This window comes from Myotis lucifugus, unplaced genomic scaffold, assembly GCF_000147115.1.
Source record: "Myotis lucifugus unplaced genomic scaffold, Myoluc2.0 scaffold_32, whole genome shotgun sequence".
NCBI classification, from domain to species: Eukaryota; Metazoa; Chordata; class Mammalia; order Chiroptera; family Vespertilionidae; genus Myotis; species Myotis lucifugus.
Window position 1 is genome coordinate 3,275,614 of NW_005871080.1, and position 18,769 is coordinate 3,294,382.

Sequence of the window (18,769 nt, forward strand, 5' to 3'; positions counted from 1 at the left end):
TTTATATTAGTTCACACAAACACTTCATCCATGCTTTTGTTCCGGCCCTCCGGTCCAGTTTAAGAACCCATTGTGGCCCTCGAGTCAAAAAGTTTGCCCACCCCTGGTCTATACACCATGTTAAAGATGACTTCTGGGTTCCTGAATCACTACTTTGAGGAGAGGAAATAATGGATCAAGGACAACTATTTTATAAATATTAAAAATAAACTCATATTACATTAGGCCAGAGGTTAGAAAATTTTTTTCTGTAAAGGCCAAATAGTAAATGTTTTCAGCTTTGTGGACCCTGTACTCTTCATTGCAACTACTCAACTTTGATTGCAGAGCAAAAACAACAAGACAATTACATATATGAGTGGATGTGGCTATGTTTCATGAAAACTTCATATATGACACTGAAAGTTAAATTTCATATAATTTTCACATAGCATGAAATAGTACTCTTGTTTTAAATTAAAAAAGAAAATTAAAAGAAAACAACCAGTTTTAGACCGAGAAGTATAAAACCAAGGTAGGGCTACTATGCTCACTCTTGTTAGGTCATTGAAATTTCAAAGTTTAATAGTTAGAGAAATAAGTGTTCACTTACAAATATAAGAGCTATAATGTATTCATTTTTGTATTCCCAGGGACAAATATGGCACATCATAAACACTAAATTGCGCAATGAATCTATAATAATAAAAGCGTAATATGCTAATTAGACCGGATGTCCTTCCAGAAGGAAGCCAGGGCTGCAGCCGCAGATCAAAGCAGCCACTGGGGCTGTGAGGATGGGATCCAGGGAGCCGCCCCCGGCTGCGAGGCAGGATGGAGGCAGCCACTGTGGCTGCCAAGGTCTACTCTTGCACGAATTTCATGCATTGGGCCTCTAGTGAATAAATAAATGTGGGAACTGGGTGGAGGGGGACATTGGAGGAGAGGAAAGAGAAGGATCTATAAGACTCTCAACAATAAAGATTTAACAAAAAAATGTAAAAATAAAATAAATAAATGGATAAAATTAACCCAACTCTACCTTTATCTTAGAAAATCATTCAAAGCAGAAGAGCTGGAGGAAATCAATGAGGGAAAAGGGGGGGCATATGCAATACTTTCAACAATAAATATTTTTTTAAAAGCAGAAGACATGGCTAAACCCTGACCAGTGTGGCTCAGTTGGTTGGGCTCTGTCCTGTGCACTGAAGGGTCACAGGTTTGATTCTGGCCAAGGGCACATGCCTGGGTTTCGGGCTCAATCCCTAGTAGGGGGTGTGCAGGAGGCAGCCGATCAATGATTCTCTCTCATCATTGATGTTTCTATCTCTCTCTCCCTCTTCCTTCCTCTCTGAAATCAATAAAGAAACATATATATATATATATATATATATACAGATATATACATATCTATGCATATATACATATATACATATCTATATGTAATAACTAATGCACTAAGATACTACTATCATAAAAATTCATTATCAGTGTTGATTTTCACATTATCTTAACATCAAAGGCTTTAGAGAAAGTAAGAGATACAGTTAGGTATTACTTGCTCTCATGCAATCCTGGACCTTCCTTTCTTGCGCTTAACTCAATTGTAAAACACTAATTATTTGTTACTTATTTAATGCATGCTTTCCCAATTAGATTTTAAGCCATATGGTGGCAGGACTGTGTCTAGTCTACTTCTATATTCTCAGCAATTAATCTAGTTCTTGGCACATATAGACACTAAGTACATATTTAGAAGTAAATAGCTGAACCATACATATTATTCTCTTTAATTTAATTAATTAAAGAAGAATAGTTAGAAAAATATAAACTAGGAAACACATGAAAATTTTATAAAAGTCAAGCGTACTTTACTTGGCATGGTGCCAAGTAACTCCAAGAAAAAAACACAGCTGTTTTCTAAATTCAGAGATAAATCCCTTGTTATTATATATATTCAGAACAAATGGTCCTTACACCTTTCTGATAGAGAAGAAATAGTATTATTTGTGAGAAGCAACTATGTCCTTTTCGTTATGTACAAGAGGAAGAGAAACAGCTGTTGTTGAAATAGGCTCAAGGAAGTCTGAAGCCTTGTAACAAATGTAGTGGTCACATTTAAGTGTGCTCCGTTAGTTTAGTGTGCCAGGTCAATAGAAGACATCAGAGGAACTTCAAAGGCCTGAATCACCTAATCAGGCTGGCAAAGAATGCCATTTTTAATCACCTTAGGTCGATTTATGAGCCTGGAACTCTCTCAAACATCTAGCAATTCCCTGAGCCTATTTCAGGTACAAATAGTTCCAAGTTCATAAGATTTCAGTCTTGGTGTCATAGAATCAGAACAGAAAATGAAAATACTGCCATATAAACAAAGCGTAGTGTTTCAGCCACACATCTCCCTTTTAAGAGAGTATATGGGGACACAGAGAGGGAGAACAATTCTCAGATATATAGCCCACCTAGGTAAAGCACTTTCAAATGTACTTCATTTATTTATTTTAGGCCATTTTTGGCTCAAAATCATGCAAAATTACTGTCTCTAGTTTCATTCTGCTCTTTTGAAATAGTCCAGATTTTGCGCTAAGAGTTTAAAGCCACAGCAAAGAGCTAGGCCAAGAGGGAAAGCTTTTGAAGAGTTCTCACAGCTGTGAAAACACCGGCCTCAGGCTGTGTGTAGAGTTACTTCAAACAGCTGCTTCAGGTGACTAAACACCTTGAGTCTCATTCATCAAGTGTTGTTTATACTGGCTGACAGACCAGACTTGGAGAATTAACTCAGAGAAAAAAGATGTACTACATACCAAGTATGGGAAAGGAACCTAGTTCTTCAAATGTGCAGCAAAGAAAAAAACAAATAAATAACCTGAGTTGATTTAAAATATAGCAGAACAGAGCTAATTTTATTTTATGTTAATACTTCTTATGATACCCTTTGCATCTTTACAAATCCGAGGTGAAACAATCCCAATGGCTTCCTACTTTTTTGATTCCAGGAGTAAAAATGCGATTGACAATTCCTACACACATGGGAACACCTCAAATAAATGGTCACAAAACTTCTCATTAATTGTCAGTGTGCTCAATATTGAAAGAGTAGGTATAAATAATGCATTTTCATTACTTTTAAAAAGGAAAATATGGCTTTTTTCTTGCCTGGATTCACTGCTTTATTGCAAACATTGTCTCATCAAGGCTTGGCCATAGGGTTCATCACCCAGTATTAAAAAATTCTTTCATCTAATCTGTTCAAAAAGGTGATATGATAATATATTTTAAACCATGTAACTATTTGCCTGGATCAAAAGAAGAGTGAAGTAAAATGACATGAGTCAGTGTCAGGCGAAGTGTTACTAGTGAAATAAGCTTTAAATATTGAAAGCCAGTTTTAATATTTCCTTTTAATCTAGAAATATGTCACTTGGTAATTTTTTCTTTATAACATCAGGGTGGTTACGAACAACATTTTCCATGGCTTCATTCAGGATGAAGCAGAAAAATCTACGCTACCTTCTGCTTTGTCATGGCAGACATTGTAGATTGTCACTTCTATTAGCATTAGTTTAACTATATTTTGGCAGATTTCAAAATAAGACCTCTTCTGAGCCCCCCATTTACAAGTTTATAAATGATGTTTAAAGATTGCTTCAATTTTTCTGTTTTTTTCTCCAGCTTAAAAACGCCTTTCATTTCTTTCAATTAATATTCTTTAAATCACTTCCCAAGGTCTCCTGTGCACAGAAGTGACCTGGGATCTTGTGGAAATGCAGATTCACCAGGTCTAGACAGCGTCTGAGCATCTGCATTTCTAACAATCTCCCTTGTGAATCCTCGTGCTAGCGATCCAAGGACCACAGCTTAAATAGAAGGGCACTAAAGAATACCAGTCTTGAAAGGGGGGAAAGTTTGATTTTTCTTTACAGGGTAATTTTTTTCCCCACTATATGAGAATAGAGACACACATTTGTTGCCCAATCATTAGACTGAATAATGATAGACCTTGAGACTATTATGCTAAGTGAAATAAGCCAATCTGAGAAAGACAAATACCACATGATCTCACTTATTTGTGGAATCTAATAAATAAAATTAATTGACAAACAAAATAAGACCGGAAGTATGGAGGCATGGAACAAGCTGACATACCTCAATGTGGGGGTAGGGGGACGAGAAAAAATAAACCAAGAAACTTATTTATTTATATGCATAGCCCATGGACATGGGCACCAGGGTCGTGAAGACCTTGGAGGGGGGCTGGGAAAAGAGATGGTATATAGATATAGATATATATATAGATATATATATATATGCCTAAGCAACCGTTATGACTGAGCGACCGGAAGGACTGGTCAACCAGTTGCTATGATGCATACTGACCACCAGGGGGCAGACGCTCAAAGCAGGAGTTACCCCCTGGTGGTCAGTGCATTCCCACATCCAACCTCCCACAGCCAGCCAACCTACCCTGGTCCCTCCCCCTGGCCGGCCAACTTCCTGTAGTCCCTCATCCCAGTCCTCCCCCCGGCTGGCAGGCCCTGATTGGCCTGGCCCCAATCAGCCCTGCCCTGATCAGGACTAAGCAAGACGGCCCCGATGGGCCCTGATTACTGGCCAGGCCTAGGGATCCCACCCATGCACAAATTCGTGCACTGGGCCTCTAATAAATAAAATAAAATAAAACAATATTACAGAGTCAGTATGTTCTATTTAAAGTAGAAAGCTAAAGATTAAAGATCTATATTTTGGTACATTCAGTGCGAACTCGTCCGAAATAGTCAGAAACATTAATCCAAATAGGACCCAAATGTGAAAAATTACTTTTCATCTTTCCAAATTCTAGTCCACAAGATAATGATAGGTGAGGCCCTGTCGGGGGAAAACGCCCCTGGGAGGGGAGTGCTTTCCACATCTGGGCAGAAACAATGAGGTTAAACAGAAGGAAGCATAGTTTTCATTAGCAAATAAATAAAGGACTCAAGCAAACAAATGAAATCAGTAACTAAGGAGGCCAAAAAAATTAAGGAAAGTATAAAGAAGGAATATTTATTGAAAATCTACTATTCTACAAATAAGAATTCTATGAGGCAGCCAAGGCCTCCATTTTACAAATGAATCGGTCAGTCCCCATAGGACTCATCAGCTTGTTTACTTAAAATGCAAGTAATAGTTGGCAGAGATTTGAATCCAGTTCAGACTTTAAAATCTGCCTCTGTGTCTAGCACAGTTCTGACTCTCAAAATAGGAACAACAAAAGGACAACAATGTAGGAGTTAAAGAAGCAGCTGACAGCAACAGTGCTCTAAAAAAAAAACAACACATGAGAAATCAAGAAATGGAAGAGTTTTGAGAAATGTTACAAAAAGTCCACTTCAGAAGTGCAGTAGGAAATGAAGGTGAACATGGAATAAGTGACGAGTAGTGGGAGATGGTGGAAGAAGAATAGTAAGTGCTCTGCAAAAACAGATAACATACTCTGGCTACTGAGAATTAATGACACAAGGTTTAGCACTGGCTTTTCAGATCTGGACCATTAGGTGTGTTCCCATTTAATCGCAGCTGCATTATATAAAATATCAGATCAGTCCATCCAAATTGTTGAGTAATTACTATCTACCAGTTTCTATATCAGGGACTGAGTTAATGAAACTTTATATGGTTCATCAAAATACATTTGTACAAAAAAAAAAGGTTGGCAAAGAAATTCATGGTGATATTTAAATGGCTTCACCAAGAAGGCTTTAAAGATAAAGTAATTGAATCATTCTTTCAGATCAGTTTAAGCATGAAGAGTGGTTCTGGATCACAAACATATCAATATTTTTCTTGCCGACTTGTGAGACACAGGCATACATTTTATGTACAATGCAGAAATATGATTCAGAGAATTAAATTGCAGAAACAACCAATGTAAACATTGAGAGTGACTGAGATATCCTACATGAAATTTGTCCCCAGGGACAAATCTCTTTCTGCCTACTTACAGATATGAATAAGGCAATAAGTTGCTAAGTAATCAGAGGTAATCAGCTATGATGATTTCACTGTTTAAAGGTGGGGGAAGGGCATGACACCAAAACCAAACAACTAGGCAGACAAACTATGTGGGGAGCCTCTATAGGGTTAAACCTTGGACTGACCTGTTGGCAAAGTCACAAACAAGTCCCAGCTTAGAGGTCATAATTAGGCTTGACCTTATGAAGCTCCCTAGATCTTACCTGGGAAGCTAATGGGCAGAGGGAAGTGCAACAAGAACAAAAACAAGTGAAACTCACAAGAACAGTGTAAACAAGTGAAACTCACAAGAACAGTGTAACTTTGGTAACCACTACCTTGTTTACCTCTGACTATAAAAATAAAGGCTCAGATTGCCTCGAGATCTTTCTCTGTGGCCTCAGCCAGGCACAGGAAGATCCACGGAGACTAAAGAGAGCTAGAGAGTTCTGAACGCTGTCTCCATGTAAAACATTCTTCGCCGACTCCGTCCACACCTTTGGGAACGCCTGGACCGCTGGGGCTGGACCCCGGCAAAACTACTCCTCATGATGGCATTTCGGTAAGAGTGGAATAACATTGCTGAATATAGACTGTTACCGCAGGGTACTGCTTGCAGCCACCACCTCGTGGGGTCAGTGGTGTCTACTTCCTGAGCTAGTGTCTGCATTTCTGTATTTGCCACATTCACAATATCCCATACATTCTGGTTCCTTTTGCCAGATGACAGAAAAAGAAAATAAAATCCTGAATCATACTATATCTAATTTATTTCTCTAAAGTTTTCTTTTACAAGAATGAGGCTTGTTTTACAAAGTAAAAATGTAAGCTGGAAAAAGAGGCATTTGCAAAACCCTCCTAGGGTACGGTCCCTAAGGATTAGACAGTGCTCAGCCGTCACCCACTTTTATGTGCTCTTGTTTTAGTTCATCAAAGGATTTTCCTTCTGCTCTCCTACCCTCTATATGTGAGTCGGGAGGCAAATTTGTAGCCCATATATTCCCCTCCTCTCCTATTGAAATTCTTACCAAAAGTTAATTTGCTTGGAGAACTAATACTCCACATGAGAGCTTGTCTCATGGGGAGCTATTACAATCACCTGCCACTGGAATTTTCAAGAGTTACAGAATAAATAAAACCTAAGGGCGGATATTTGTAAAAGCAAGGAGGATTTATTTCCATGATTTATCCACCTAAAAATTGATTTCCTTTATGAAATTGACTAAATTGTATGCAAAGTTGGGCTCCAATTTGTATGCAAACTATATAGAATTTCTTTCTCTCTTTGTTTCTTTCTCTATACTTTTTTCTTTCCTGCCATGTACCTAAGACTACCCCCAGAGTACCACTGAGTAAAACCTCTAAGGCTGCCGTGTGTATCCTATAGTCACTGAGTAGCAAAGATTGGCAGCCAGTAGCTTACATGTGCTTCTGATTATGTTAATGAATTAGGGGTCAGGCCCTTTGACTCTTCAGTTAAAGCAATCTGAATTCAGTTAAGGTAAAATTAAACTAAAAAGAGTTTTTTGTTACCTCATAATGTCACCAAAAATAGCTCGTTTAATATACAGTGAAATCTGGCATAAATGAGAGTCTCTTCTTTGATCTATGTACAACAAAGCTAGAAAACATAATTTCCTCAACTTTAAGAATGATAATAAAATATATATTTTACTCACTGAAGTGAATGCAATTACTCACATTTTCCACCTAACGCATAGTGGGAAATTCCATCACAACTTCACAAGGTGAAAATGGTCAAATATGAACAAACTTGGCTCCAAGTTTCAATCCGCTTCTTTGAAAGCTCAGAAAGACAGCTGCCTAGTATTCTAGCCACCTCAGGTTAACACGTATCAATAAAGTGTGGGCTAGAGCACTACGCCCCAGAATGGGATTTTCTGGGACAAGCAGGATTTACTCACACGTCCAGAAATCAACACTTAGAGGCCATTGGTGGTTCCCAGATTCAATGGAAATATTTTATATGTGAATATGCTTGAATTCAACATCACTGAAAAAAAAAGAAAAGAAAATATAGTCTTTAAAAGCTTTAAGCAGCTGGTTATATGTGCATTGACTCCTCTCATAATTCTCAGGGCCAAATTCACTTGTCCAAATTCACTAGATAAAGAAAGAGAAGAGGATTATGAACACCTTTAATTTTGGTGATGGGCAAGAGGGTTAAAGCAGCCGGGCAAGGCCAGGCTCTTAAATAAAATTGGTTCAGGTAAAAATTCTCATATGAGAAGAAATGATAAGGTGTGGTATCAAAATAGATATTCATATCCAACATAGCATTTTTCTTTTGAAGATCAGACTACCTTGAAAAAGGCAACACAGTTTAATTTTCCTAATCATGAGGAATTTGATGAAATATCATACAACTTATTATTACTCAACTAATTATACAAAATTATATCAATTGTGTGGGATAATTATATTAATCAAGAATTATTAAGCATAACTTTGACCTAAACACTTTCTATGTCTGAAATACTTAATGCCCACAGCCTAATGAGGCAGTTTTTATTATTATCCCCATTTCACAGATGAGAAAGCTGAAACAGAGAGGTTGTTTAATTTCTCCCACAGAGTATAACTGGTAAGAAGAAGAGCCTTAGTTTAAACCTAGGGTAATCCCAGAGGCATCATTCTTAACCATTAAACACATTCTGCTTTTTGAACATTATAGTGATCTTAATAGTTTCTTCATGATTTTGGTTTATATGTTACTACTTATGTAGGGGAGGATGGGGTATTAAAATTGGATGAAGTTAGATCTTGAAATGAGATGGTGATCTTGTCCTGACACTACTACATTCTGGCAGCTGGTTTTAAACTGTGAAAAGGTCACCAAGATTAGCCACAAAAGACTCCATCACAGCAGAGCCTCCAAAGTCAGGGGAATAAGAACAGTTACGAAATGCAAATGTGATGACTTAAGCCCTTCCCAGTTTACATTTAGCCATAAGAAACTTATTGAAATTTCTAGTGTCTTTATCCAGTGTCTACTTCGCTTAGCTACTTCATTTCCCAGAATTCCTTTTCCTACAGGTGCCTGGATCAGAGTTGGCCACAAGAGAAATTTATATGAGATTTGCAAGGCAGAAGTGAAGGAGCAGGCATTTAGGGTCTCGCACTTTTTAGGCAAAGTGTTGTCACCATTCACTTATGTGATTGCTGATTTTCCTTCTCATCTTGTCATGTGGATAGCAACCAGGCTTATGGGATCTCTTCCTTTAACTCCCTAGAAGCCTGGGCTAGTCATATGTGTGCAGAAGGGGTACAAGCTTACCCTGAGGATTAGTTGCATCATTGATACTGGAGGCACTGAAAGACTGGTGTGGTTCCAATTGGCCCTCAAAGGTTCCTGTGATTCATTGGTCCCCTGACTTTATGTGTATCTGCTCTCCCCAGCTGATGTCTTTGCTGACTACATTAGGCTCATCACCAGATGCAGGTGTGGCAGGCTTATATAGACTGCTTACCCAAATTATGTCAAGTTCAATCACTTTACTAAACTCTGTATTCTATATCAATCCTAGTGGATCTGCTCCTCTGATTGAACCCTGGCCAGTATGCCAATCATTCCTTCTGGACTGCTCTTAGCAAATTTGGAATATAGCGCCCCAGATGTTATCAATGATATTCCTGTCCTGGCAAAAAAGGTAAAAGTGAGAGAAATTTATTATTTCCATAAAATTGGAGTAAGAAAAATTAAAAGATTTTATTGTAATAAAAGGCATAAAATATATGAACAATTAAATACAATATATGGCATTTATCAAGTGGGCTTTACTTCTCCCAGGCTATCTCTATTGAACATGTCATAAGATTTAAGCAGGCCATAGTTTTTTCATGGCAAGACTATGGAATTCCTAAGGCTGAAATTTTCTTGCATATAAAAAATAGAGATAACTATAAATGTCATTTATTTAGTGATTTGAATCTGGCTGCAGACCCAGCCTCCATGTGGGTATACCTACATATTGAATAATAGCAGCAAGAAATTAAATTTGATGTCATAAAACCAGCTAAATTCCATCTGCAGGGACCCTCAGGAAAAATTAAATTTTCTCTAACACCACCTACCCACAAGAAATGAATAGAGTCTGCCTCAGGCAGTTATGTCCATTTTAGCTGCCAGAATCAAACTGCATGTGATGACTAACTAGTTGTGAAGAAAAAAAAAAAATCAAAGAATTAAGAAACTTAATGTATTAAGCATTTTCAACTCAGAAAGGAAATCAACAGCAAATTTCAGTACAGCTAGATTAACCATATGGTCTATTTTCCCCTGGTCACTGGTCCATGCTCATTTTATCAGAATAAACTTCCATAAACCTCTTTTTCATTCTCAAATACAACCCAGTTTTGACAAAATTATCTTGTTACCCTAGTAATAAGCCAATCAGATGGATATTGAAGATCAGATGAAATAATAAAGTAACTAATGTGTAAGGACTAGTAGAATATAGAGGACATTGGCCTTGGGATTTAATGTATGACTTTATTTTCTCCTAGCAAACCCCCTCCCACCATGAGGAAAGTATCATTAACATCCTCTTTGGTCAGGAGCATGAGCCACATAGGAATTAGCAAATTGCAAAGCTCACAAGGACGTAAGTAGCAGAGCAGAGTGGTTGAAAAGCAGAGGCCTTGATCGCTATGACAGTCTACATAAGAGACTAAGGGCAGTGGATCAAGACCCCCTGGACTTGCTTAGAGAGGATTATTTATAGTTTCTGCCCCTCCAAAGTGCTTCAGTTTTCACACACATTAACTAGTGGTCCACACCAAAGCATGTAATGGTTAGTTTTATGTGTCAACTTGGTCACACTTCAGTACACAATTATTGGTTTAATCACTACTCTAACACGTTGCTGTAAAGGTATTTTGTTAATATTTATAATTACTTGGCTTTAAATAAATAAGATTATCCTTCACAATGTGTGTGTGTGTGTGGGGGGGTATTTAATCGTTGAACACCTTAAGAGCAAAAAATTAAAGCATCATTTTTATTTTGTTATTTTCCAGATGAGAATTCATATCCTGGGCTTTTTCTTCCACTGACCACAAAATGTCCTGAAATAGTGAAATTAAAATAACTCTTGTATCAGGAGACCTCAGATACAGCAACCAGTCCCAGCACAATCCGTTTTCATTTACAGATATTAACACAAAGACTTCAGAACATGTTACCAGCATAGCAGCTTTGGAATAACACCACACTTTTTTTTTTAACTTATTAGATTAGTTTATATCAATTTAACATGTTAAAATTAAAGATCTGAAAAGTTATGAAAGGAAGAATAGGACCAAATGGGTAAAGCAATTAAAATGCAAAAAAAACCCCACCTTGAAAAAGCAATCCATTTTATAAAACTGATAAAAATGTTAGTTTAGTAAAACAAAGAGCCAATGAGAAAAGAAAGACAAAAAAACACACAAAACAGTACTATGTCAACACAGTGGTAGAATTCAGAAATTATACCAAAGTAGAAAATAAACAGGTCCCTCTAAGAGAAAATTTGCCAAGTGATCTTTTTGAAAAATATTTTACAGTGAATTTACTAATTTATTCTGATATTTTTGAGCACATGTGAAAGTATATAGTCATGATACTGCATTTCCATTATTTTTATAATAAAAGTGCAATAGTGTTCTTACCAAGTAGCCCTGCTTTTATTTCTTTTTACATTGAGCAGCAATACAGCCTTAAGGTGTGTTTACACTCAGCAGGAGAAAAGGTAAGAACCCAGAACCAAGGAGGAGGATAAGAGAAATAAACAGAAAAATACAAGGAAAACACAGGGGAAGCCAAAACAAAGGAAGAGGGAAGTCAGTTTATTCAGCAATATGGTGAGCTGTGGGCTCTCTAATACGGCAACTTACAGAGACCCATCCTAGTGAGCTTACTGAGTCATTTTATGTGAAAGTTAAACCATAACTTTAATAAATTTAAAGTCCTTAAGTCCATTTGACATATCAGCTCTGTGTGCTAAATGAAATTGTCTATTTTGTTTCCATAGGATCAAAATACTTGGGAGAAGCTTAGGTAGATGGCCTCATAGACCAAAGGGGTTGTTAATTTTCTTTTATCGGTACATTGAGCCACTGCATTTAACTATGTAGATTCAGACTATAGACTCCTCCTATATACCCTCATATCACTGACATTAATAGGAAAAGGGAACGTAAAAGAGATAGATGGGAGTTAAGCTGGGAAGGAAAATTCAGCTTTGTGTCTTTGTTCTCAGGACAGGATAGAATGATATACTAACTAGTTTCCTCAGCTCATTCTGTAGTAATGTTTTTCAGACCTTAGCTCTTTCCTCCCTTTTCTACTACAAAGGGAGCATATGGCGCCACAGCCTTGCACAAAGAAAAGAAAACATGGTAGTAAATTATCTTAAATACACCTGAACTTATGATATCCAGAGTCAAGCTTTCCCTAGATGCCTTTTTTTTTCATATAATTCTAGATTTATTTTGCCATTTAAAGGTTTATTTTGGCTAGGGTTGAAATTTAATTTGTTCTTCAAAGAAACATAACAATGGAAATACAAAGATGAAGCTTTTGTTAGCTCCCTGGGAGTTCTGAAAAGTAATAATTACAAAATGATAAGACTCTAAATGAAAATGTCGCTTGGAAAGGTTGGGGTTGACAGTCATACAGACCTATGTGAAGTGAAAAAAGTCACATTGTTATATTCATGAACATAAATACAACCGCATGATGTAATTTTACATCTTTTGATGATTTCTTATATAAACGTTTCATAAATTTGACATAAAGTCCTTTCTAAAAGTAGTGTTCATTCAAAGTCTTAGAAAATACTACTTCTTTTGAAGATTAATGCTCATGAGACAGTATTATTACTAATAGAGAATTAATGGCAGATTGATAAAATAATATAATGTAAAATATTGATGCACACACTTATACATACTCATTGGATCAGAGAATAGCACATTAATTATTTCAGATATTTTTACTTATTACCTGTCATGTCATTCAGTCAGTACTGAACAGGTTCATCTGAACTCATCCATTGCACCATGGTTCCACGTGTCTCTTGGAAATATACACAGAAACACACACACACCCATACCACACAAATACATACAACCGCCCCCATAATGAACACAAGTTTAGCATTTGAATAAATATCTGTTTTGTAAAGCTGATTAGAGACCAGGAGCCAGTTTTTGCCAAAGACCGCGGCCTGAGGATCTTTTCTCACTAGAAGTTTCTATGATGCTTTCTGTGTGATGAAATTAAGCAGGATTCAGGAGAATGGGTAACTTATGCAGATATTTTTCAACTTTATTTTTCTAGATTTCTAAAACATGTGTCTCTTGAATCTTCTATGTTACAAGAAGGGATGGCCCATTCCCCTATACACAGACATACGCCCATACACAAGGGTCCATGTCTTAGAAACCAACTGTGCCACCTTCCTGCACATATGAACCTCCACCAAAACGCCCCTGAAGGAGCTCTGTAAATTTCACAGGCTAATTTGATGTGGAAGCAGCAGGAGGGCTGGTTCCCTAATCCTGTCACTTGTCTTTAAAGTTGTCATTTGATATCCCTACATTACATGAACATGGCACAGGGATGTTTCATCCGGTCTGATTAACTGATGGATTTCCTTATATCTCAAAGAGACTCATGTTTCTATATATCTCTATGGTTTCTCTCCTATGAATGTATTGCCTTTGACAGATACATATGTCAAATTGCTCCAGTTTGTCTGTGGCCCTCAGCATTTGTTAGTTGCTCTTTAAGATGATAATTCTAGTTAAAATTCATGGAAATTAATTATAGAGTTTGATAAGATTGAGAGGAAATCTCTTGAGGACAAATATCTTCATGTTCTTCAAACGGAAAGACCAGTTAAGAAATATGAAGAACATGCTCCTCTGTAGTTGCAAAGAATTCCCTGAAATGTAGGGATATTTAGGGACCTAAATAAGAGAAGTTTGCATTTTGAATGACATCTGCAGGAATTGCACAGCATGTTTTAAGAAATAACATTATTCTGTAATTTAACCCTTTGGGTAATTAACTGAATTTTTCATGTTATATAATTTTAAATTTTAATCAAATATCTATGATTGTATATAGAATGCAGTGAAGGTAGAGGAGTACAAACAGAAATAGTGCATGATTCTTATTATATATTTCCAATATATTTTGACACTGACTCTAGATTTGCCCCGAAGTCAATTGTTCAGACCTGTTGTTATGTCAATATACCAAATAACCAACATCCATAACCAGTTCACTTATAGTCAATATTTTTCCTTGTTATATAATTACTTACTTTATATAGATTTACTTGAACAAATGTTGTTAATATTATATCAAGTCTATTTTATTCCTTATAAATAGGAGGCTTTTATTTTTTAGATAGTTTAGCATCTTACTAGTAAGTATTTAAAACTGAAAGAAGCCTCAATGGTCACCTCATAGTATTGCTTCCTTTCACCCATGGAAAAGCTGATGCTAGAACATTTGAAGTGATTTCCCTTTTTGTTTGTTTGTTAATTCTCACCTGAGGATATTTTTTTCCATTGATTTTTAGAGAGAGTGGAAGGGAAGGAAGGAGGGAGAGAGAGAGAGAGAGAGAGAGAGAGAGAGAGAGAGAGAGAGAGAAACATCAATGTGAATTGATGTGAGAGAGACTAGTTGCTCCCACACCAGCCCAGACTGGACCCGGGGATGGAAATTAACCCAAGACCTTTCAGTGGACTGGGAATTAACCCAAGACCTTTCAGTACACCAGCCAGGGCTGAAGTGATTTTTTAAAAAAATATATTTTATTGATTTTTTACAGAGAGGAAGGGAGAGGGATAGAGAGTTAGAAACATCGATGAGAGAAACATCAATCAGCTGCCTCCTGCACAACCCCCTCCTGGGAATGTGCCCACAACCAAGGTACATGCCCTTGACTGGAATCGAACCCGGGACCTTTCAGTCCACAGGCCGACGGTCTATCCACTGAGCCAAACCAGTCAGGGCTGAAGTGATTTCTTTATCCTTACAGCTAACTAATGACAAGACATACCTAGAGCCTTGGTTTCTGCTTCCCAATTCAAAATTCTTTACATTACTCCATACTTCCTGATTTAAGTATCCTTTTTTATTTTTTTTGCACCTAGTATGAATTACAAACATTAGGGATATGAGGAAGCAGTGGACATATGAATTGGCTTTAATATTTTTAAAAAAATCTAATTTCCAGTTGGGCTCTCTGTGCATCTGATTAAGTAACCTTGGGCTACTTATTTATGTCTCTATTTCTGTTTTGTTCATCTCCAGAATGTTTACAATTAGCCTTCATAAGTTTGTTAGAAGAATCTAACCATATCAAGCATTTAGATAATTTAACTTAGTGCCTGGCAAAAACAGGTGCTCAATAAATGTAAGCCATTAGTACAGCTCAGGTGTTAGAAAACTTCTTCTGTAAAAGGCAAGATTGTAAATATTTTAGACCTTTCGAGCCATTGCAGGATGAAAGCCGTCATAGAAAATGTGTAAATGAGTTAGCTGTGTTCCAATAAGACCATATTTATAAAATAAACAGATTTCACCCATGAACCATAGTTGATCAATTTCTAATACAGTCCATATCTGTCAAATCAGGCTTGCTAGAATTAACCAAGCAGTAAAATGGTAAATACTGTAGAATTCCTTTACTTCTTTTTTTTTCTTTTTTTTCCTGCAAAAGTGCACATGGAAAAGGATGGATGCCTTGACAGGATAAATATAAAAGGTCTAAAGTTATTTATATTATTACTCCTCAAGGATGCATTTAACTGTGTTTTATGGTTGCTGATTCAACCTGGAAAGACAAATCAATACTGAACAGTTCATATATTTAACCAAATACAGATGCAAACATATAACTCACTTAAAATCCCATGCATGTTGTTGGCCACAGAGTTAGCATAGATAGATGTAATAAGTGATACATGTTCTTGGGACTGGCTTGCTTTGTCTCTGTTTCTCTGTGTATATCATGGTATGAAAGAGGAATAAAAGGAAAGAGGGTCAAAAATTCCACCTTGCAACTGGAAGCCACATGTAATAATCAACTCTTCCTTCTTTATACCAAAGCACTTAGGTGAAATACATAGAGAATCCTAAGGAAAATTCTATCCTTCTTTCGGAAGAAGGCCTCACTAACCTTCCTTTGGCAAGCTGCCCCTTGGCTACTCTTACTCCTACGGTGCTGATGAAGTTAGCATGAACCCTGACTGGCATAAGCCAATTGCTTAAGAGCATTCCTCTAACCCAACGGTTCTCAACCTGTGGGTCTCGACCCCTTTGGGGGTCAAATGACCCTTTCACAGGGGTCGCCTAAGACCATCAGAAAACACATAAATAATTACATATTGTTTTTGTGATTAATCACTATGCTTTAATTATGTTCAATTTGTAACAGTGAAAATACATCTTGCATATCAGATATTTACATTACGATTCATAAAAGTAGCAAAATTACAGTTATGAAGTAGCAACGAAAATAATTTTATGGTTGGGGGTCACCACAACATGAGGAACTGTATTAAAGGGTCACAGCATTAGGAAGGTTGAGAACCACTGCTCTAACCACTGGCATTGGTTCAAAGATGTGTAGGTTCCAGTCAGAGAGATTAAGACACGGTGAAAGTTCCCTGAGATGCCTAGGAGGGAACCAGGTGTCTTTCTTCCTAGAAAATATAGGAGCTGTTTATTCTGATGGGCCAGGGGGCACTATTAGAAACCAGGGTGAATTTAAGTGTCACTGGATGTCATTGTACCCACATCCTGACCTGCCTTCACCTCACTCCTTCAAGTCCTTTAGTGAAGAAAGAACTGAAGACAATAATTATAGAAGTGATGGCTCACTTATATTTTTGAGAGAAATTGAAGCAAAGGGCAGGGTCTAAGTGTGTAGACTTAGCTGGCTTATGCAAATTCTTGATTGCCACAAAAGCTACTTACCCTCCCCTCAGGGCACTGTACAGAGGGGCCCACTGGGTGCCGAAGCAGGTCTATAGGGCCTGTGTGATCCAGGGCTCGCCACCTAGGCTCCCTGTGCCTCAGTTTCCTCTTCTGTAAATTAATCGCAGGACTATCTCTGGTTTTTCTCAGGATTTTTGGGAGGAAGCAGCACTGACAAAAACAGCTATCATCTATTTAACACCTGTATGTCAGCTCTAAGCATATGGCTGTAAAACCTGAACATCACAGAACAAATACAGCCTCAGATGTCCTCACGTCACCCCAGCACGGTCACTAGGGCAAACTTCCCTCACCTTCCATTTGCCTTGACCATCCACCACTGGAGTAGTAGAGTGCCCAAGCCCTCTAAGGCAGCATCCTAAAGACATTGGACACTGCTGTCCCCACCCCCCATCTCCTCCACTACTTCCCCTGTAGCAGGTTCTTCCTCTCGACTGTGTGATAACCAGCCATAATCTGCTCAGTGTAAAGTGTGCTCTCTAATTAAAGATCACATTATGTTTAATTTTCACTTAAAAAAAAAAGAATACAGGGGATGGAATTGCTGACACTACCTTTCTTCCATGTAATGTTGAAATTGTGAGAGCCAGGGGTTGTCACCCTGGGTTCAGGCATTGTATGCAGAGACTTAAGATAATACTAAAACTTACTTTAAAAGTGACTTTTATCATCACAATTCACTGGCAATTCTAAACAATAATTCTAAACAATGTCAATGATAGAAGAGTCTTCCATTGAGGGTAGACTGCTCCACTTGCCCTCCCACCCCCAACACACACACATTCTTCATACCCACTGCCACACAGAGCCTGAGACTCTCAGAGAGTAAATGAACCCTGTTCATGATGCTATGATTCTGGTCATGCCAAAACTAGTCTTGCCTCTGGATGTTCTGTTGCTTGAGAACCAAAATTTAATTTCTTTTCTGTTTAAGCTAGTTGGGGTCTTGTTTTTAAACACATGAATCCAAAGTTTCTTTTGTTTCCTATTTTAAATCAAAATTTTCAGGTATTAAGTTTATTAATATACTATACATTTTAATGATTGTTAAATACTTATAACATCATTTTAGAGTGTTTACATATAGCAGTTACTGAAAAACTGGTATTCCAGGTATAGAACACACAGTGATGCCTTTCCATAGAAATGTCTTACTCAGCTATTATCTGAAACATTGTTTTTACATATCAAGGTTCCTTTAGTCTTCAAAAAAGTAAGTAAATAAATAACTAGTTACTTTACCCACTTATCTCACTGAACAACAAATTGCTCTGAAACAAATAAGATCTCACACATTGAACTAATAATGTCACACACACACACACACACACACACACACACACACACACACACGTAGGCTAGACACCATTAACAATATCCTCCAAAAAGAATTATGTTATGTTCTTGTTTTGTCTGGGCATCAGGTATAAAAGTATGTTCCATTTTTATTGTTGCCTTAAATTTTGTGAATATTATTGGGGGAAAATATGTAATAATTCTCTGCAACCTCTTAATGACCTATCCTGAGTAGAGGAGGAAAAGTGAGAGATGGTCTGTTCTTCCCCAACCCCCACATCATAACATCAGTCTTCTGATTGTTATCTTCATCCTGAGGAAGCTTGGTTTTAAGTTTCCCTTTGAATCCTGGCTGATGAATGACTATCAGCCTATGCCCTTTGCCCAATATTTGACTTTCTCAGAAATATATACATCAACAATTAATAACTTTCTCAAAGTGCTATGGAATTAGCTTTCTGATTATGTGATTTAATTGCT